At 41.4% G+C, this 21,968-nt stretch overlaps 1 protein-coding gene across 1 annotated transcript in view; it reads left to right on the plus strand.

Annotated features, from left to right (window-relative positions):
• The first annotated feature begins 1,745 nt into the window (after positions 1-1,745).
• SLC16A9 (solute carrier family 16 member 9) overlaps positions 1,746-21,968 on the plus strand; it is a 56,104-nt gene continuing 35,881 nt past the window's right edge. The window contains exon 1 of the mRNA XM_079792925.1: positions 1,746-2,073. The gene's annotated coding sequence lies outside the window, so the exon portion shown is untranslated. The remainder of the gene's footprint in view (positions 2,074-21,968) is intronic.

The raw sequence follows: 21,968 nt of genomic DNA on the forward strand, positions 1-21,968 counted from the left end.
GTTGATAGGCGTGGACAGGCCCCAACAGACATGGAGTGCTGGCCATATACTCTCTTTAAAAGAAACCTGTGAAAATTCGGTGGAGATGAGAACAGGTACATAGCAACTTCAGAAACTAATTGGTGAACACACGTATTTTCAAGCAGGGTTTCCTTGTCTCCCAATATAATTCCATATGCATTGATTGGTTTGACTAGCTACCAAGAGGACATTTGTTCTGACGATTAGGGGGTATTTGAATCAAAGAAAAAACTTTCTAAAAATATCTTTTATTGACACACATAGAGAAAAGGACACAAGTTAACAATGTATAGATCAATGCATTATTACAAAGTGAACACACTTGTGTAACCACACCACTGAGTAACCATTGTGTTCAAAAAATAGAACACGACGAGAAACCCTATTGTTTCCCTTCGCCTAAGAAATAAATTTTTGATGTTAACAGAATCATCTTTCCATTTTTTTTCTTTCCAGAGAGTATTCCTGGGACCACTTCCCTTTTAGCCTTACTGTTACTTACATATGCTCCCTCATCTTTCTCCCTCCGACAACAAACAATAATGTCAGCTAGCACTGGCCATGCTCTTCCCCATAACCTGTAGGAAGGAATGGTGTGGGACAAAGCGATGACCTGCTGTTTGGATATCTGTAAGAAAACTTGACATGCGTCGTCAGGGTCCACAGAGTTTTTTGTTTGTTTTGTTTTTTAATTCTCATCTCACAGGCAAGATGAGAAAACGGAAGCTCAGGAAGGTAGGCAGCTTAATCTGGACTTCAGAAATCGACCCTTTGCCAAGTGTAGGGTCTCAAAGTAAAAACCAGAGCCTTCCGTGTATAAGGGAATTCTCATCCCCGTGCTGGATGGCCCCAGGCCCCTTTGAAAAGCTAGAAGGTATGGTGTCCCTTCCCAGAAATATGTACACACACACACACACACACACACACACACACAGGAAACCAAGAGGTGCCTAGTGTAGGGGTTCCCACACCAGGTGAGCCCCTGGTACCTGTGGACTACGCCCAGTCCTTTGCAGTGGCTCTCTGTGGGGATACAGCGCGCAGCGCCTTGCCCATTACCTTTCAGCCACAGGTGGGAGGGTATGGTCAGCGCAGTCCACCTGCAGGACACCCCTTAGATGTGTGCACGGCGGGGCGCCCTCCTTTCCGCGGAGCTGTCACAAAGGACAGCACTTGGCATCCTCACTGCTCTCTGCCCAGGAGCACCGACTCCAGAATTCTGGTGCCCGTTTCTCCGGGATCACTGCCAGCCGAGTCTACAGCTCCTGCCCAGAAGGGCGCCCGGCGGCCTCAGGAGCCTGGGAGACCTGGGGCGACTCGCATTCAGCTCTAGACCCCGGGACCCCCCGACATGCGCCTGGGTCCTGGGAGGGTCGGCGTGGGCACAAGCGCGGCGGCGGGGGCGCGCTCCTGTGCGCGCGGAGAGGGCGCCCGGCCGGCGGTGCCAAGCTCTACCGCCTGGGTGGCTCCCGGCCCGGCCCGGGGCCCTGGCAGTGCCCTCTCTCCGCCTGGCCGGCTTGGCCCCGCACCGCTCGGGGCCGCGAGAGCTGGAGCAGCGCCCCCACCGCCCGCTTTTCCGCCTCCATCTTCTCCGCCTCCTCCTCCTTCCCCCGGCAAGCCGCGCAGTCCTAACCGGTTTAGACTGGCCAAGGTGCCCCGCAAAGGAGCGAGGGGTGTGTGTGTGTGCGGAGTGGGGTAGAACCCAGGGAAGAACTTCCCGGGGAGGAGGAGAGAAAGAAGGTGGAGCCCGGAGGAGGGGGCCGGCTCCCTTCCTCCATGTGGCCGCCGCCGCCCCGGGGCTCGGCGGGGGCAGAGGGCGGCGGCTCCCGCGGCAGCGCGTAGCGGGACCGATTGCCCAATACTCCGGCAGGGGCCGGGGCCGGCGCTGGGGCCGGGCCCCCGGATAAATACCGCCCGGCAGGCCCGGAGCCACAGGGGACAGCGGCGGCCGAGGTCCCCACTGCACCACCGCCCGGCCCACCCGGGGCCCCGTGCCCCGTGCCCCGTGCCCCGTGCCGCGCCCCGGAGTCCCCCGCCGCGGCGGGCGCGCAGGTAAAGGGCTGGCGCTCGCGGGGAGGGTCCCACGGGTCGGCGGCCGGCCGAGCTGCCGAGCCTCCCGGAGGCCAGAAGTAACTCCTCCGGCTCCGAGCTGGAGGCGGCGGCGGCGGCGACGCTGTCACCCGCGGCCCAACAGCTTGGAACCGGCTTCTGGGTCGGAGTGTGTCCCGGGGGCTGAGAGGGTGCTCCGTGCGCTCGCGCCCACCCCCTGACCACCCTTTTTGGATAGGGTGCTTCTCCGTGGCGGGCAAGTTTTCCCGGGAATCTGAGGGCGGCATTTCGAACGGAATTGGAAGCGAGAGCGCGAGAGAAGTGGGTCCTGGAAGGAAGAAAGGTGTTCTTGGGTTGGGTTGGCGGTGGAGAACTGTCCGGGACTCCCGAGACCGCATCTGGGGCTGCGGGTGGCAGAGCTGGGGTGGGGGTGGGGACGACTCGGGCGGGCCTCTGTTTCCCAGAGGGCATCGAGGCCTCCCAGCGCCTGGGTTGGGACTTGCGCTCACAGGTGCCCCCGGGAGGGTCGGGATTAAAGCCCGAGTTCTCCCGGGCGGTGCCGCGCCAATTCAGCATCTGGGAGCGCAGGAGCCCAGCCTCCCAGACTGCTGGGGAAGACAGGGCCCCTGGGCCTCCTGATGCCCAGCTGGCACCCGGGGGGACTTGTGCCGACCGCTCCATCGGTGGCTCCCTGGGTCACCTACTCTGGCTTCAGTCGCGCCCAGCGCTGGGGAAACAACTGATAACCAGTTAAAAGTTGGTCGTCAGCCTGGCCGGTGGTCTCAGTGGTTAGAGCACCGGCCCAAGTACCAAAGGGTCGCAGGTTCCATTCCTGATCAAGGGCGCATACCTGGTTGCAGGTTCGATCCTTGGCCCTTGTCCTACCTGGGTTGCAGGTTCCATCCCCGGCGGTGGTCCGGCTATTGCGGGAGGCAGCCAATCGCCTTGTCTCTCTCACATCAATGTTTTTCTCTCTCCCCGCTCCCTGCTCCCCTCCACTCTCTCTAAAAAAATCAATGGGGAAAAAAAAATATCCTCAGGTGAGGATTGGCAAAAAAATTTGGTTATCCAAAACAAATCAAAGCTTCTTGGGGATGCCAGGTCTAATCCAGCACAGGTCAATCCTCTTGGAAGTTTAGGCAAGATTTACACTAAATATATTACTATTACTTACTGTAAGTTATTTAAAATAACATTTTATTTTTACTAGTTTCCCGTGTCACAGTTAGTTTGGGTATAGTGTTTTTTTTTTTCTAAATCTTGATTTAACCTGGATAGTAGTTCTGATTGTAGGTGGATTTACACCCAGAGTAGTCAGCTGTTCCATCAAATCGTGTTAATTTGGTATGTCCTAACAATTTCTTAGATTTGGGTTGGCTTCAGGTGTGAGAAATTGTTCTGGCTAGTTCAGGCGGAGAACTGAGGACGCTAGACAAGATTCTGCAGTGAAAGCACCAGTTACTCATCATACAGTTACACCTTTTTTTAAAATAACATGTGAATGCAAATAACAGAGTTAGTGCCCAAGTCATTGCCAACATGTGTGTTTTTTTAAGGCCCTGAGAAATTACAAAACAAAATAGTTTCACCTGCAATTTTGCAGTGACTCATACTTTTAGCACCACTGACTGAGGACATCCTTCTCAGTTTCTTATCTTTTGTGTGTAGGCAAGTAGGATAACAAGGACCTTTCATATCAATAGGATAAATATAGGGACGGAGAAAAATATGGGAGGTAGATCAGGATATTAGGAAATCTCTTCCAACTTCTGACTTCTGACTGTGATTTGAAGAGATAGTGCTGATGGTATGCATTGGTTGGTGTCTGAATCTGTATGAGGGCAGGCCATGGTGCTTAAGGGGTGGATCTGGTCATGAAACTCGAGCTAGAGGATGAGAGTTAGACAGACCTGGTCAGATTTATAGGCTTTATTTCCTTATCCCATGCCTCGATCTTTTGAACCTCCAGCTTTTGTAGTCTTTTTCTTTTTAAAAATATGTTTTATTGATTTGAGAGAGAGAGAGAGAGAAACATCAATGATGACAGAGATGACAGAGAATCATCAATTGGCTGCCTCCTGTACACCCCCTACTGGGGATAGAGCCCACAACCTGGGCATGTGACCTGACTGGAAATCGAACCGTGACCTCCTAGTTGATGGTTAAAGGCTCAACCACTGAGCCACACTGGCTGGGCTGTAGTCTTTTTCTTAAGTGAGATATTCCTTTAACTTAATTTGGTGTAGAACGACAGTGGGAAAGTACAAAAGAAAGTGTCTTGCTTCTATAACTTAAGCTTTCCAAAAATGACCTAGTGACTGGAAGAATGTATATATTTTTAGCTAGTTGGCCTTTTCTTTGGGATGTTCTTTGTATACATCAAAGTATTTCCTGAGACTGCAAAGATTATGAGACTGAACTATAAGTTAAAACTAAGTTCATGGGAAGAACACACGGTCCCTGCCTTCAAGAAGGTTAGCCTCTGGAGAAAGATAGGCATGCTGACAGATATCTTCAACACCAGATAGTGCAATTGGAGTCCTATGGCAGCGATATCAATAGTGTCATCTTAAATGGCAGAGGAAAGGAGAAGTTCACGTAAGGTTAAGAACTGAGAAAAGTTTTGTGGTGGGTATAGCATTTGAACTGGGACTTGAGGAAGGAAGAGCATTTCCTCCGTGGAATGGAGGCCTGCTGGAACAAGGGAATAGTATAGAGCAGCGGTCACCAACCTTTCAGACCTCACAGACCACCAGTGTTCTGCGGACCACCGGTTGGCAACCACTGGGATAGAGGAATGGAAGTCTGGTGTGTTCACAGGTAGAAGAGCAGGTTGGAATAGCTGGAGCCTGGAATTTAAGGTAGATAGGCTGGGAAGTAGGATAGGGCTAGGTTATAGAGAACATGACAAGCCATGCTACAAAATTAAAATGTCATTGAATATTATTATTGTTATAGTTACACCAATAATCTTAGCATTATTAACTGTAGTTCATACCTTGACATTCAATTTTGTGAGCTTCCCCCTAAAATATGTAAATTATTAAAATCCTAATGGTATTTGGTTCCTATAAATGTTACTATAAAAGAGTAATGTGTTCTGAGTAGGCTTCAATTTTGGGAGGAGTGCTTAGCTCAAGCCAAATCTGATCCCTAGAAACAATAGTATGGTGACATTAGTTTTCCAGAAGAAATTATCCATTATTCTACCCCCCCCCCACACACACACACATACACAAATCTGCAATTTTGTGGTATAACAATTCTTAGTTTGATTAGAACTTTGGATAGGAAAATACCTCTACTTCCCCAGGCTAATATGCAGAGTAAAGCCACCTTCTATTTTCTGTTTCTATTATTATTACTAGAGGCCCAATGCACGAAATTCATGGAAGGGGCTTGGCCCTCGCGGCCCCAGCTTCAAGTGGAAGGTCGTCTGGAAGGATGTCAGAAAGTTGTTCGGCTGTCCAGTCTAATTAGCATATTACGCTTTTATTATAGAGATTATTAATGTTTATCAAACATGATATGTCAAGTGAGTTAACACACCTTATTTTACCTATGGCGGCAAAACTTATATCTTATACTGAGAATTTCAACAGGTTACTCAGCTAAGTAAATGATGGGACCAGGATTTGAACCCCAGAAGTCAGTCTTGAGAGCCTATCCTTTGAATAATTGTGCTATCGCATAACAAGGGCATAATTAAAGGATAACTATTATTAATAGTAGTCAGGAGGAGTGTTTCTCTGTTTTTCTTTGCATCCTCATTCTCATCATTCTGAGCATTTTATTTTATTTTTTAAAATTGAGATACAATTGACATATGACATTGTATTACTTTTAGGCATACAACATAATGATTCAATATATATATATATATATATATATATATATATATATATGTAAATGCTCATCATAATAAGTTTAATTAATATCCATCACCACACCTAGTTACAAATTTTTTTTTGATGAGAACTTTTAAGATCTATTCTCTTGGCAACTTTCATATATATATGTACAGTATGAACTATAGTCATCATGCTATACCTTCCACATCATTCTGATTAATTTTACTTTACACAATCACATAGTTCAATGTTTTAACACATTTTCAAACTATTATATGAACTTGTACAATGCTTTAACACATCTTCAAATTATTATATGAACTTGTACATTTACCCACTCAAAAGAAACTCTTAAACTCTGAGAAAAGATGGGTTATGGGGTAAGGAAAACATTAATGAATACAAAGACCAGACCTGCCAGGTTCTCTGGAAGAGTGTCAATTTTAAATATTCTTCTCAATAAACCCCCAAATTGCACTACATCTTTTTTATTTTAAAATATACATTTTTATTGATTTCAGAGAGGAGAGAGAGGGAGATAGAAACATCAAGAATGAGAGAGAATCATTGATTAGCTGCCTCCTGCATGCCCCACACTGGGGATTGAAGCCACAACCCGGGAATATGCCCTGACTAGGAATTGAACTGTGACCTCCTGGTTCATAGGTTGATGCTCAACCACTGAGCCACGCCAGCTGGGTAATTGGTTTCATCTTGTATGTGCCTTGTCCATAGATCGATCCCACAATGCTATAGCCAACTGAGCTACCCGGCCAGAGCCCAGAAGGTTTTTTTTTAATAGAGAGTTCAACGATGCCGAGCCAGTTCCAGGAATCGCTTTGGGATATAGCCGTCTGGTTTAGCCCAGTTCAAAAGTTCAGTTTCACATGGAGGGTGTGGATTAGCTCAGCTTCCTGGAGGTCTCCCAGATCCATTTTATATTACTCTCTTGACAATATCAACTTTATTTTGCAGTTTTTCTTTCACATTTTCACCTTTTGATCTAGATTTTTTCTTAGAAAGCATTGATAATCAACCATGAGGAAGTATTGGTCCGTCATTGTAAAAGCAGCACTGATCCCTCATTGCCAGGAAGGCTCATTCCTGGTATGTCATGTCCCACATTGGAGGGAAAGCAGTTTCCTGAGTTTACAATAGGAGAGCTTGTGGTCACACTTGAGCAACAAAGAGGCTTGTTGGAAGCAGAGCTAAGTCGCATATTCCTCAAATAGGAAGTTCTTTTGTAGAGGTGGTCTCACTTGGGTTTATTTGTTGTAACATCTCTGGACATTAAGCTACCTTATTCTGGCAGTGACTATTAGTTGTTTGATGCACCTGGTAAGACACCTAACTAAGGTAGTGAACGGTACAATCACAAAAATACAATATGATTAAGCCTGTAATATAGAACAAAGCCAGGTCCCTATTCTTGTGGGCAGCCAGCTAAATAAGCCTGTCCCATCCTAATTTATAGAGTAATTTTCTATTCAAGGATCTTAACATTCTTTTCTAGAATCTCAAGTTGTTGTATCACTTTATCTGATTTGTTAACATAGAAACAAGATTCATCTCCCAAAAGGGCACAAGTACCGCCTTATTGGTTGGCTAACAAATTGAGAGCCCCACGGTTTTGGAGTACTACTTCTCCCAGATTGTCAGTTATTCTTTGTTGTTCTTCAAGACCAGTTGCAGTAGTGTTCAATGCTTGTGCTACAAAAATAAAAAGATTTCTGATAGACTTTTTTAAATTCAGCTAAGCCATACCAAGGGAAGAAAGCTCTAACAAAGCTCTGTCCAAAACCTCTATCTATTATAAGGTTTTGGGTGGAGAGAGTACCAAAACGACCATACCCCAAATCCCAATTCTGTTTGATTCATGTTGGGTGAAGTTTATGGACCAAAGAGCTTAGATGGGTGATAATGGCGGAGGAAGGGAGAGTCTTTCTGGTGACAGCATCAGGTCCTAGCATAACAATACCACATCTGTCTCAGCGTGAGGTTAGTAAGGTGACCTATATTTGGGTCCCACATAAGAGGAAACACCTGGTGCTTTCAAGTGAGAGTATGTAATTAGTCCCTTTAACCCAAACTTGAGGGAAGAATTAAATCCTATTTCTGAGGCAGAGACTTCATCTTAGCCATATGTTGGATGATCATGCAGAAGACATTAAAGTCATCATGTGATTTATCATGAGAGTGATTAAAAGAGCCCTTGAGGTTTCCATATATTTGGATCAGGATTGAAAGGTTAGCATTTGATTGTTCCAAGTTTTCAGGCTGGCATTTCCTAAGAGACAGATTTCATTTGTTTTCCACAAAACACCAAACTTTTGATCTAGTCCCCAAGCAGTATTCCAGAATGGAAGGATATCCTCTTTCCAGGATTGAGAGGCATTATTTCCGGAATTTCCCCACATCAGAGAGACACTGTAAGATGTAACATTGTAGTCACTTAAGGTCCCTTGAGGTATGAACTCCTGGTTGTCTGAATCATACGAAAGAGTATAGTCACATATGCTTAAAGGGACAAAACTCACTATTCTGCCTAAACCATTTATATCTTCAAAGCAGACAGAGAAGTTATCAGTGAGAGTCCAGATTGTATTTGGGTAATCCCTTCTGGTTTGGCAGGACCTCGTGAATGAAAGATCATGCATTCCATTAACATTTTTTGAAGTTTGAGAATAAAAAAGGCTTTAAATCCAGTATTATGTCAATTTAGGTTTGTAAACTTTCAAGGCTTACGGGCCAACTCTAGTTCATTAAAAGTATGGTTAGGTCAGGTGTGTATATTCAACAGTCAGTTAAGTTGGCACTGTTGGATAATTGTTGGATAATAGGAGCAAAAGACTGTTGAAGAGCAAATTGGGTAATCATTGTAATAAGCATACATAAGAATCTGAGTATGTTCATCCTGAAATTAGACTAAAGACCTAGGAAAAAGAAGAATATATAATCAGTAAATGAAACAAAGATAGTCAAATAGAAGACAAAGTATAAGGGTTGCTGGGTGGAATCATGTATGACTGGCCTGGTCCAAGTCTTGGGAGAGCAATCTGCATCAGGTGCCATCTGCTTCAGTCCTAGAATGAGAATTCTAGTGGTGGACTTGGGTTGTTTAGAGATTTTCAGTTTAAGACCTCTAGTAGTCTGAGATAACCAGTCAGATTTGGGTTTCCTTTTTAAATGAGAAAAATTAATCAAAGAGTCATACCCTTAAGTTTAGCAGCACAGGGGTAAGTAGTAACACATTATATGGCTCTTTCCTTTGTAGCTGACAAGCATCTTTATGGAGATGGTATTTTCAATAGACATAATCTCCAAACTGGAGACATGATGTTGTAGATCTTTGTCTCCCAGGAGCACACTATGGAAAGATTGCTTTATGAGCTGTGAGTTAGTCTTAAGGGCCCTTATCAGTTCTTTCGAGTAAATCAGGAGGTCTCCTTTCAGCAATGCAAATTCATATATTTCTTGATCAAATCTCACGGTTCTGCATGTAATAATTTGAAAAGGAGGCAGTGTGTGTTTGCCAAGGAGACAGTCTATGTTTGTCAAAGGGACTAGATCTTAGGTTGAGCGATACCAAAGGAAGAGCCTTAGGCCAAGGCAGCTTGAAAGGCTACAAGCTTTGCCAATGAAGTTCTTATTACAAGACCAGAGGGCTGGGGATGATAAGCACAATTTGTAAAATCATCCAGATCTTACCGATTGTATCATTTGTCCTGTGAAATTAGTTCCTTAGTCACCAGGGAGTTCTGAGGTGATTTCCCAAGTAGGGAAGTTCTTCTCTAGTATTTTACTCACTGCTGATGCTGTGGCTCTGTGGCATGGGAATGCTTCTACCCATTGAAAAAACATATAAATCATTTCTAATACATATTTTTAACCTTGAGAAGGAGACAAGTAAATGAAGTCCATTTGCAAGACTTCAGAGGGCCCTAAAGGCAGGGAGGAAACCCATCAACGAATGGGTTTTTCCAGGTTGCACTATGGGCTGATTTGGCATTTGGGGTTTATCTGGGAAGCTATTTTTGGAGATGAGATGACCCCCCCAGTCGTATTGTTTTTCTCATAAAACCATTTTTGGTCAGTGTTTTAGTGAGTTAAGTCATGCACGTATTGAAATATATGATGTTGTATGCAGTCAGGGAGAAGTGGTTGGTAGTTCCGAGCTACCCATAATGTTCTTTTAGGGCCAAATTTACAGCCTTGTTTTAACCATATTGTTTAAAAATGTTGTGGAACAGTCAAATTATGTGCTTCCATAATGTTATCTTTTTAAAACCCTAATAGTTTCCGTTGGTAGCATGAATGTTTTCATTGGGTGCTGAGATTGTTTTAATGCCTCTAACTTAGCAGCAATGTCAGCCAAATTATTACTTCGGCTTTCTTCTATATTTACCATTGAATGTCCAGGGATACTTATGATTACTTAAGATTTAGATAATTGGATAACCACTAAGAGTTCTAAAACATAAGAACTGTTTTAATCTTTGGTCCAAAAGAAGTCGACAATCCTGTTTCCAGAGCTCACCTCTCGAAGGAGATGGAGGGAATCTTCATCGATGTTTCCTCAGAGAGTGAACAGAGTAGGAGGTTATCCATATATTATAAGTGGGTGGACTGGTAAGGACATTTTATATTGGTAATATATGCCTTTAAAAATTGGGAAAAGGAAGTCAGAGTTTCAGTGTGGTTCTGAGGCATTACTGTCCAAGTATAATTTTGCTCTTTCCATGTGAAAGTGAGAATTTAATTTCAGGATCAGCATGGATGCTTACTGACAAGAATTTATTTTCTGGTGGTATGACAGTAAGGTGTGAAGGTTATGCATGACTGGGCGCTGGGGTATTAACATGATTTAGGACTATTAGATATTGATTAAAGTGCCATTTAGCAGGGAGGATACAAGGGATCATGCAAGAAATAATGAGGCCTTGTTTGTGATATTCCTCAATGATAGGTTTGATTCCTTAAGCGGCCTCTGCATTCAGAGGGTATTGATGGATGTTAAGCAGAGGTTGATTTTTGTCAGTTTGAATTTTCATCATTGATGCAGAATGAATGCAACCAATGTCAGTGACATATTTTGACCAACGTTTATTGGAATGAAATCTAAAAGAGGACTTGATTCCGTTAAAGTGACAGGAAAAACCTGGAATAGCTATGGGTAAGTCCATGGATGAGTTTTTTTGAGGGTCATTAGTTAGAAGCTCAAGATGTAAGAATATTTCCTCCTTTTGAAAGGAGAAAATAGGGGCTTTATGAGTTTCAAGAAAGTCATCTCATCCTAAGACATGAATAAGGATAGAGGGAACCAAAAGACATTGGTAGATTTCCTGAACAGGTTCAATCTGAAAGGAATTGGAAGGGATTTGGAGATAGTCATGGATTGATTGGAAACATGCACCATTTGTATGGCTTCCGCACTCTGAGAAAGGAGAATGGAGAGTCTGGTGGGGTTCAGAATTGATAAGGCAGCTGTGGTTTCTACCAGGGCCTTGGTTACCTCATTCCCAATAGTTAGATCCATTTCTCCTAAAGAATTAGGAGCATGGTAAAAATCGCCTTTTGATCTTCTGAGTAACCTTATTGCTGAGAAAACTTAAGTTGGAGCCCTTGAAAGAGGATTCACAAATTTTGTAAGCTTTTATTTGTTGTATTGATTAGCCTTGTAGTTGTTTTTTCAGCTTTAAGCAATCTTTTTTCCAATGTCCAGACTTTTTACAACAATTACAAACCCCTTTGAATGGTAGTTTGCCTTGGGGACTCTGAAAGACATATTTGCCATCAATTGTAATTAATTATAGGCTCATCCCTGAAGTTGCCTAAATTTGAGCATTTAGAGTTAGGGCCTGTGTGGCTTTCTTTTGGGTATCTTTTTGGGTAGCGTGGGATTGCTGCTCAGCATAGTTTACTAAATCATGGGTTTACATGGTGGCCCAGTTAAGGTTTAATTTTTTTTTTTTAACCAGTTGTTCAAGTTCGTCCTGTAGACCCTCAACAGAGGCTGAATTAAAAAGCATCAAGGTGTCATCATTGACTTCATCTATGCTGGATTACTGTTTAAAAGTGTTTTCAAATCTATTATAGTAATAAAAATGGTTTTATTGGGGTTTTTAACACTTTTAAAAAATTTCTTACAATCAGTAACTTGAGGAAAAATCTTGGGTATCTTTTCATGAAGCCAGCTTTGAGGCTTTGTTCATGGTTTCTTGTTTTTAATGGGGAAAATCTCTCATAGAGTTTTGCTATCTCACCTTGTTTAGTCATTTTCTGGCATTCATTCTCCTATGAGCATATGAATAGGCTGATAGAAGTCAGAGAACCCTGCCTCATATATCTAGATAATGAGTAGAAATTCTCTAGTAAACTCAGTGGTGTCTTTTTTGAGATTCAGAACATCTTTATAATGGTATGAAGCTCAGCTTGAGTCCGTGGGGTAGAAAACGTAAGGGGTGTCGACTCAGGCCATTGGACAATGGTTTAACTTTAAAAGGAGAGATAGAGCAGGGGGTTCTCATGGAGCCTCAGATTCATCGTTATAAAGTATGAGTTCAGGGAGTGAAGAGTAAAGGGGAGGACAGGTAGGCAGCAAAGGAGCAGAAGGTGCAGATAATGAGACATCAGAAGAACATTTAGAAACTTCAACTTGAGTTTCTAAGGCAACTTGGAATTTGCTTTGGTTCATTAAGAATTTGTATTTTGGAGGAAAAATTTTTGAATCACTTTATAGGTTGAGAGGCCTCAAAATGCCAATTAAAATATGCTTCCCATTTAGGTTGCTTAGTTCTGTAGTGTTTTTCCAATTGTAATAAATGTTATACTAGCAAGATTGCCCAAATTAGTATGAGAACTTAGAGGAGACTAACTGTTGGAGAGTTAGGGTCACATCATGTAGGAGGAGAAATTTAAGCTGTCTTTTTAAAAAATATTAATTGATTTTTAAAATATTAAATCTTTATTGTCGAAAGTATTACATATGTCCCCTTTCCCCTCCATTGATCCCTTCAACACCCCCCCCCCCCTTCACCACCCTATTGTCTGTGTCCATATGTTATGCACATATGCATACAAGTTCTTTGGTTGATCTCTTTCCACCCACCCTCCTCCGCTTTCCGGAAAAACAGGTGTTTGTCAGTAGGCAAGTAAAGAAAGGTCCTATCGCCCCTCTAGCAGCTGATGGGGACTGAAGAGTCAGAGGCATAGTCAAGAGAAAAAGCATGGCTTAAGAGCTGGACTGTGACAGTGGCTTGCGGATCACAGGTTTGTGGGACATTCTGGAGCAGTGTGGTTGGGGCTGGATCATTGCAACTCTTCAGAGGAAAACCAAAATAACCAGCAAACTAGCTGGGTATTTAAGGGCCTAAATACCTAATATCATATAGGCAAAACATGGATATGTAAAACCAATATTTTCATTTTAATCTATAATTTTTGAGTAACATTATTCATTGATGGAGGGCTATAAGTTCCCTCTTTGATTTCTTGTGTGCTTACAGTAAATTAAACAAAAACTTGTGCCCTGTTAATGAATAAACTGTGTGTAGTGAGAAACCATGGAAAGATTGGAAAGGTTGGAAGCAGAATTTGAGATGATCAGAAGCACGGTCTGGAGAGATGGCTCTGGCAGCAGCCCGACCAATGAGCTGCAGCAGGCAGCAAGGGTAAGCAGAGGGACCCATCACAGGTGGCTGTGACAGTGCAGGATTTGCAGAGAGGATGGAGAGGAAGGGTCTGATCGCAGGGCTCTGTGCCTGCAAGACCCTGTTTCTGGTTGATAGGAACACTGGGGAGGTGAAGCAGGGAGGGGATGAGGAGTGGGCTTTCTGCTTGGGCAAATGGAAGTATAGTGATAGTTTTCCAGGTGAAATTCAGGAGGAGGAATTATGGATATGTTGAGCAACTTACTATTCCCATTTTATAAATGAAGAAACTGAGAAGGTTGTTAATTTGCTTAGTCACACGGCTAATGGCAGAGCCTCAGTAGGACTCCAGGAGAAATGACTCCAGGGTTCATGTTCTAGACTGGAGGCTTTTGGTGTTTCGACTGTGACCCACAGTAAGATGTACTTTATAGCTTGACCCTGCACACATACATGGGTGAACATAAACACAGAAGCAAAGTTTTGCAAAGTAGTACTGAACCCTTATCACCATGCAGGAGGTGCTCTTATATTTTCTATTCTCATCTATTTCATTCTATTTTAAATTCCAATTTTAAAAAATGCTGCTCACAATACATGATTGATTTCAGAACCTATGACACATTGCATAGTTTGAACAATACTGCTGTAGACCACCACTGTGCATTGCTTCCCAAACTATAGCTTAATGCTCTTTTCTTTCTTTCTTTAAAAAAAAAACAAACACACACACACACACACACACACACACACACACACACACACACACACATATTCTTATTGATTTCAGAGAGAAAGGGAGAGGGAGAGATAGAGAAACATAAATGATGAGAGATAATCATTGACCAGCTGTCTCCTGCACGTCCCACACCTGGGGATCGAGCCCAGAACCTGGGATGTGCCCTGACCTGGAATCAAACTATGACCTCCTGGTTCATATGTTGACACTCAACCACTGAGCCATGCTGGCCAGGCTTAATGCCCTTTTCTATTAAATTCAAAAAACATTTTATTGAGAGCCTACTACATGCATAGTTGTGGAAAGAACATAAAAATATAAGATGTACCCTGAGCCCAGAGGATTTTCAGTGTGGTGAGGAAAAAAGGAGAAAGACAAATAAATGAATAATTAGGATGCATGCCAAAACAAAATAAAAAGAGAAGGGTATAAACAGCACATAGTGGAAACATAGACGAAGCAGTAATTAATACTGGCTCTTAATAGGTATATGTTGCCTTGACTGGTAATATTTAGTGTTTTGTTTTTTGGGTGTTTTTTTTTTTTTTTGCATGCAAGAACACTAAACGACTTTTATGAAACGAATAGAAATATCTTTGGAAAAGACTTTTAAGAATAAATGTGAGCCCTGCTGGTGTTGATCAGTGGTTGAGTGTGGACCCCTAAATCAAGACATCCTGGGTTTGATCTCAGGGCACATGCCTGGGTGTCAGGCTCAGTCCCAAACTGGGTGCAGCTGATTGATTATATATATTTCCATCTTTAAACGTGAAGTTATCAGTGTTTATAAAATATGTTTCTTATAAATGGGAAGTCAGACCTTGTCTTTTGTCTACTTTGACAATCTGCCTCTTGGTTAAGGTTTTTAGTCCATTTGCATTTGATCTCATCCATGTTTCTATCTCTCCATCCCATTCCCTTCCTCTCTCTCTGAAAATAAATAAATAAATAATAAAAAAATTTTTAAAGAATAAAGGCAAAAGGAGATTTGAAGATCATAATATTCTGTGTATTATTCTCAAAGGAGTGGTCAAAGTAACATTATTATTATTTAGATATCAGTTTGTTCAGTCTAAGTCCCTGAATGATGTCAGCAAGTTCAGTCATATTAAAGAATATCCATTAAAAAAGTTTTAAAATCAAGGAGTATTTGTGAAAAGAAGTTTACAGCCAACTTTCCAAAGTAAAAGGATGCAGACATAGGCACCATCTATGAACCTGCATTAGGTGATAACTCCTAGGATTAAATGGAAAGAGGCTTAAGTAGAATCTATCAAAAAGCCTGTGGACATTGGGGTATAATGAGGAGTAGTAATGTTTATCTGGTAAAGTTTTATATATTTTAAAAAGATACCATTTGAAACTTCTTGGTACCGTGTCTGATACATAGAAAATGTTAATAGAAAATGGTAACTAAAAGTTATTCCAAGATGTGGTTAAGTCATAGTACATTTAATCCTTAGAAAATGTTCTTAATTCCATTGTTTAGGGAATTCCTAAGAAAGGATAGTATCATTATTGAGATTTAAGGACACTTGAAATATTTTCCATAGTCATGATTGACATGGATGAAAAGATCCATTTAAATAACTAAAAGCAGTCAAGTCTTTCATTCTATGCTTGTAGACTAGGATGTGCAATGATTTAAGATGGTCTATGGTGCTGTACTTCAATCCTTTTGCCCAATGACCCAACACAATGAAATCACCTCAAGCCCTTTAACAACCTGGCCTCACCCCCGAGATCCTGTTTTCAGTGGTCTAGGGTTGGCCTGGGCATCGGTCATTTTTAAGCTCCCAGGGTGATTGTACTGTGCAGCCAGGTTTGAAATTCCTTGCAGGTCTTAGTGTATCCTTTGATGATTAGGAACATACTCAGGTGGAGATACAACCTTAAAATGGGATCCTTTGTTTGCTTTTTTGATGCACACAGAGTTACCACCTTTTCTTAAGAACTAGTTTAGAAAAGAAGAGCTTAGGAGTCTCTTGTAGCCCTTGTCAACTTTGATCATTAATTCTCACTTCTCTTCTACCAACAAGTACCCCAATAACTGCACAGCAGCATCTGGGAAAGGGGTGCTAGTCAGCGAGTGGCTTCCTGAGTTGAGCTGAAAGGAAGGAAGGAAATAAAAGAAGAAAATGAAAGAAAGGAAATGAAAGCTAACCTTGTTTGGATTGCAGCGCCTCTTTGTTTTTCTTCTCTTGGCTGTTGGTGACCTAAGAGCACACTATCTTTGTCATAGTGGTCTTTCCCCACTTGCTGACGTTTTTCTTACTGTCAGGAAATTATCCAGGATGCTGAAATATATTTCCATCTCTCTCTCTCTTTTTATTTTTTCCTGAGGGAGAAATTTGGTAAAAATGGTGTGTATGTGTGTGTGTGTGTGTGTGTGTGTGCGCGCGCGCGTTCTGGTCAGCTGTATTTATAAGGATAATACTTCCTCTGTCAAAATAAAAAAGAATATTTCTATAGCAATCAATTATGTTTCAAAGGATACAGAATAATGAGATTTCTGTGTGCTAAGTGCTTTACATAAACTAATTATTTACTCATCACAGCAGTCTGATGAGGTAAATTACTATCATTCCCCCAGTTCATAGATGAAGAAAGTGAGGCACAGTGGTACTTAAGTGACTTGGTGAAGGTCACCTTCTTGCCAGTATCAGAGCTTAGATGTACACTCAGGTTATCTAGTCCATGTTCCTATTCCTTATGCTAAATGTTCTAGAATATATGTCTTCACATATTTTATAGAAATAAATATATCTGTTTGTACTTGTATGAAACTGAAGCTATTGACATAACAAAAAAGTGGAAATTGTTGTAACTATTCTTTGGGACCACATAATACTATTACCGAAAGATCCCAGCTCCCCCCTCCCATTAATCTTCTCTAAACTGAGAGGTTGTTTTGCTAATTTGAACAAATTAATAGGTGAATCCATCATCGTGTTGACAGCTTTATTATAATCACCATCACCATCAACATTATCATCGTCATTAGAATGTTCTCAGAGTTTTACCATGACTGCTCTACTGGGACTGAGAGGCTGGCCGGGGCATGTGGCTTGGACCCAGCCAGAGAGGTGGGGTGGCCATTTTGGCACTGGCTGCCTGGAGATTCTTGGGGCTGCTTCTCCCTGCATCTTTTCCTGGGCTGCTGTAAAGCAGCAGGATGGCATTGTGGGTGGTTGAGTGATTCAGGCTTGGCCATTTGGGACAATGGGAAAGAGGCAGGAAAAGACTTTTCTCTCTTCATGCTGGCAGTCGTGTGTCCTTGCTCTCCTTGGAGCCACAAGGAAGAAACTGAGCTCATTCTGTAGCCAGACCAGCTAGAGATTTGGGGGATTGGCCACATCAAAGTAAGTGTGGGGTTAATAGCATTGCCACCACCAGTGGAAGTAGTGCCAAATGCCACAAGCAAAGAGGGAGCAGGCATCTCTCCAGTCCTTTGTTCTCCCTCTGAGCTCCAGGGTACTTACTTGGAAAAATAAGTCATGCTCTCCTGAGAAGGTCCAATTACCGTATTTTTCTGTGTATAAGACACCGGGGGTTTTTTGGTGTTTTTTGTTTTGTTTTTTGTGTGTTTTTTTTTTCTAAAATTGGTAGACTGAAAATAGAGGGGCGTCTTATACATGGAAGTCAGTGTGGAGGGAGCTGGGGCTGTGCGTAGCTGCCCATACCTTGTCAAACAGGCTTCCTCCAATCACGAGCCTTATTGTTACTAACGTCAGCTGATGCTATAATTGGAGGTGGAGGTGGAGAGTGTGAATATGCAATAGGGACCAGAGCTTTCTGAGCCCATAAAAATGTCAAAAAAATAAAAAGATAAATACCGGTAAGCGATTGTCTTACTCTGCAAAATTCAAATGGAATCTAATCAGTTATGAAAAAGAGCATGGAAATAGAGCTGCAGAGAGAATTTGGACCTCCTCCCACTGAGTGTCTGATCAGACAGTGGAGAAAACAGGAAGAACAACTCCTTAAGATGCCAAAAAAGAAGAAGGCCTTAAGAGGAAGACCAGCAAAATGTTTAAAATATTGATTTCTTAATTTGGGGTTGGAAAAGTGGGGGGTGTCTTATACATGGGGGCATCTTATATACAGAAAAATACAGTATTCTGCTCTTGTTTTGTATGTTTGACTTTTTGGAGACAGATGCTTATTTTTCTATCACCTTCTAATTCCTTTAGGTGTGTTAGCATGTTAGAGGTTGGTTTTTGAGTTGTTTGATACTTTCTCACACCATTTCTATTTTCATAAAAAAGAACTTTTGCAAATCTACAGACAAATGGATGCAATCATCTTTTAAATTTCATATGACACACAATGATCCCCTTCTGCGTTTTCCCAAACATTTCATAGAAAATAACATTTGCCATGGTCATCACTCCTATAAGAATTTTTGCGTTTGTTTCTATTTGAAACCTAGATGTGTAGAGAACTTTTTTGGGGTAAATAAGTTTTGTCCTTGACAGCAAAGATGAAAGGGGAGAGCTAAAAGAACAGCCAAGTGCTCGCTGCTGCCTTGGAGTGGATTGGCTCAGAGCAGAAGAGTTTCCACTTGCTCCAGGCCCCTCTCCCGCGATTGACCTCCACTCCCCCCCCGCCCCCCGCCTTTTATCCTCTTCCCTTCCTTGCCTATGCCCTTCCTCCATTGGGACAAAAGCGTTGACATTTGGTCAGAAGTTGTTCTTCTATCCTATAGGGCAGCCATTCTCAGTCTGCTGGTGGGACCTGGCATCAGGCATGTTTACCGTAAATCACCAGGTGATTCCGTGTAGTCAGGGTGAGAACCACTGTGGTTGGACAGTGTTTTTCAGAGTGCATCTGTGGATGGCGTATGTCAGAATCACAAGGCAGCTTTTTAAAAATGCAAATTCTGAGAATCCTAACACATTGAAAATGCTTAGGCCTTAAGCCTGAAACTTGAAAGGAAAACGAATCCTAGTAGTACATACCTCTTTTGAATCACTCCAAATTGTAATGTGCCTATATTCAGATCTTGGTTTAAATGTTCTAAGTATTAAGAAATAAAGATTAAAGAGTCTTGGAAGCTCTAGGTTTATAAATGTTTTAGTAACTAGTTACTGTAGATCTCTGGTGTGAGTAATTAGCATCTATTCCTTAGAAAGTGACTTTCAAGTTACCAGGAATACCTTATGGTTATTAAAGTAATTGCTAACATTTATTAACATTTTTTACTGTGTGGTAGGCACTGAGATTTGCACTTCAAATTCACTGATATCTCATTTTATAGATGAAAATACTGAGGCTCAGGGGCATAAAGTAATTTGGCCCAAAAACATATGGTCAATAGTATAGGCTAGATAGGAACCCAGATATACATCTAATATCAAAGCTCAAGATCTTAACCATTACTCACTAGGTACTGGTTTGATTTATTTTCAGTTGATGGTTCTGTCTTGCCTTTATTCCACCAATAGTAATCATTCTTTAATAACCCCTTTCTGAATGTTATCTATAAATATCTCTTAACCAGTATCTACCGTTCTAGAACCAGGTACTAGAAAAATTTCCCTCTTCTTCTCTTCCCCAGCATTATGGTAAAACTAAGGAGTAAAGGGAAGCTATAAAGCAATTGAAAATATTGTTAACTAGCTTCATATAATTTTCTTTACATCCTTCTTCTATGTGTACATAAAGCAGCCAAAGGTCACTGGTGTTTACATTAGAAACTCTGAAATTATGTTTTGTTTTCATTGCTTAGATTATCCTTTTATGATGTGTAGACAGACCTGCACCTTAACATCTTAACTACCTCTCTTACACTTGTCTTCATTAAAGGAGATTTAATTAATTTATATTTGAATTCTGAGCTTCACTATATATTTAGTATATTTGTTTACCTATATTTTATTAGAATTCCCAAAGAATTCCTTGCCTTGATGTTTCTTCAGATACCCCAAGAATGGTTTTTATATGAACTCCCAAAGAATTTTTTTATCAATGTAAATGTTAGCAATTACTTTAACAACCATAAGGTATTTCTGGTAACTTGAAAGCCACTTTCTAATGAGTAGTTGCTAGTTATTTACACCAGAGATCTATAGCAACTAGTTACTGAAACATTTATAAATCAAGAGCTTCCAAGAGTCTTTAATCTTTAGTTACCCAAATGGCAGCGGCGGAAACAAATGCTGGATGTTTGGAGGGTCACAGGTCACAGTAGGGAGAGAGCAGTGCCAATATGGGAACTGCTTCTGGCAGAACAGGTATGCCTTTTAGTTTATGAAACTTGTTACCTATATTGGAGTCAGAATCAAACTATAATTTTCAGTAGCTTTTGAATGTGTTTCATTTTAACAGCTTTGTTGAGCTATAATTCACATACCATAAAATTCACCCATTTAATGTGTACAGTTCAGTGGATTTGATCCAAGAGTTATGTAAACTGTACCACACTCTACTTTTAAAACATTTAAACATAATTTTAAAACATATTTATTACCCCAAAAAGAAACTCTGTGCCCTTTAAAGTCATTCCCCATTCCCACCGCTCAAGCAACCAATTCATCTCCACCAGCCATGTCTGAGGGTTTCAGCTCTCCACATCCTGGCACATGGTTTAGAGCCTTCCATATAGGAAGAGGGGTATAAATGTAACTGAAGGAAGGTCAGTCACCTAATTCTCATTTTCCTTTAACAACCAATTCTAGCTTTAAGAGATATGCTATCTTTTATACTAGCCATAATCAAATTTTATTGACTAATACTTCCTTATTATGGTTATTTTTATTTTATGCCCTCCTCTTTTCTCCAATGGAGGTTTATAATATGTGGAATATATTTAATTTTTAAGTTAAGGATAAGAAATACACTTAAATTCTAAGTTAACATTTTGTGATATCCCATCAAACCCTGTAGTGTGATTAAATTGCCCCCAAATTACAATGCTCTCTCAAAATAGTTTCTAGTTTTGAGTTTTATAAGATGTCTTGTAACCAGGTTTGTTAACACTCTGGTTAAAAGATTCCACATTCTCAGAGTGTACTAGAATATACGATGACCATTATGTGTTTCTTAGAAGCATATTTTCATCCAGCTATATGAATAAGGGCTCCAAATTTTGAACATACTCATGGAACACTAGTCTAAATAAAACAATACCTTCTGGTTCTTCCCTATCTTGTTATTTTTGTTTAGGAGAAAATCCACCACCTAGATAATATAAATGGATTATTAATGCTAGGCTTTATTATATAACTGGGAATTCTGTTTGGGGGTTATAAACACAGGCTTCTTGAGACACTTTCTTCTTCTTAAGTTTCAATTGAGCATGCCATCTTCCTGTTCCTGTTTTCCTCCAGGAGCCCTGGAGAACCTACCCTTTTCATTTCCCACCAAACCTGTCAGGCCTATCCTGATTCCACACCCAGGTTCATGTTGTTCCACTTGCCAGAGCCACCCTTTCATGAGTCTCTCCATTGTTCTTTACAACTGACCTACTCCAGGAGGCCTCCACTCCTGCTCCTGTCTTGATTACTTCCATTTCCATTGGATTCTTAACATTTAATATTAATCCACCTCTTTGACACTCAATTATATACTCTCTTATGCACATATCGTCCCTTTCTAACTGGGTTATAGTCTCCTTGAGGACAAGGACCAGACATGTCTTACATCTCTTCTTATTTC

This window comes from Cnephaeus nilssonii (genome assembly GCF_951640355.1).
Source record: "Cnephaeus nilssonii genome assembly, chromosome: 16".
NCBI classification, from domain to species: domain Eukaryota; kingdom Metazoa; phylum Chordata; class Mammalia; order Chiroptera; family Vespertilionidae; genus Cnephaeus; species Cnephaeus nilssonii.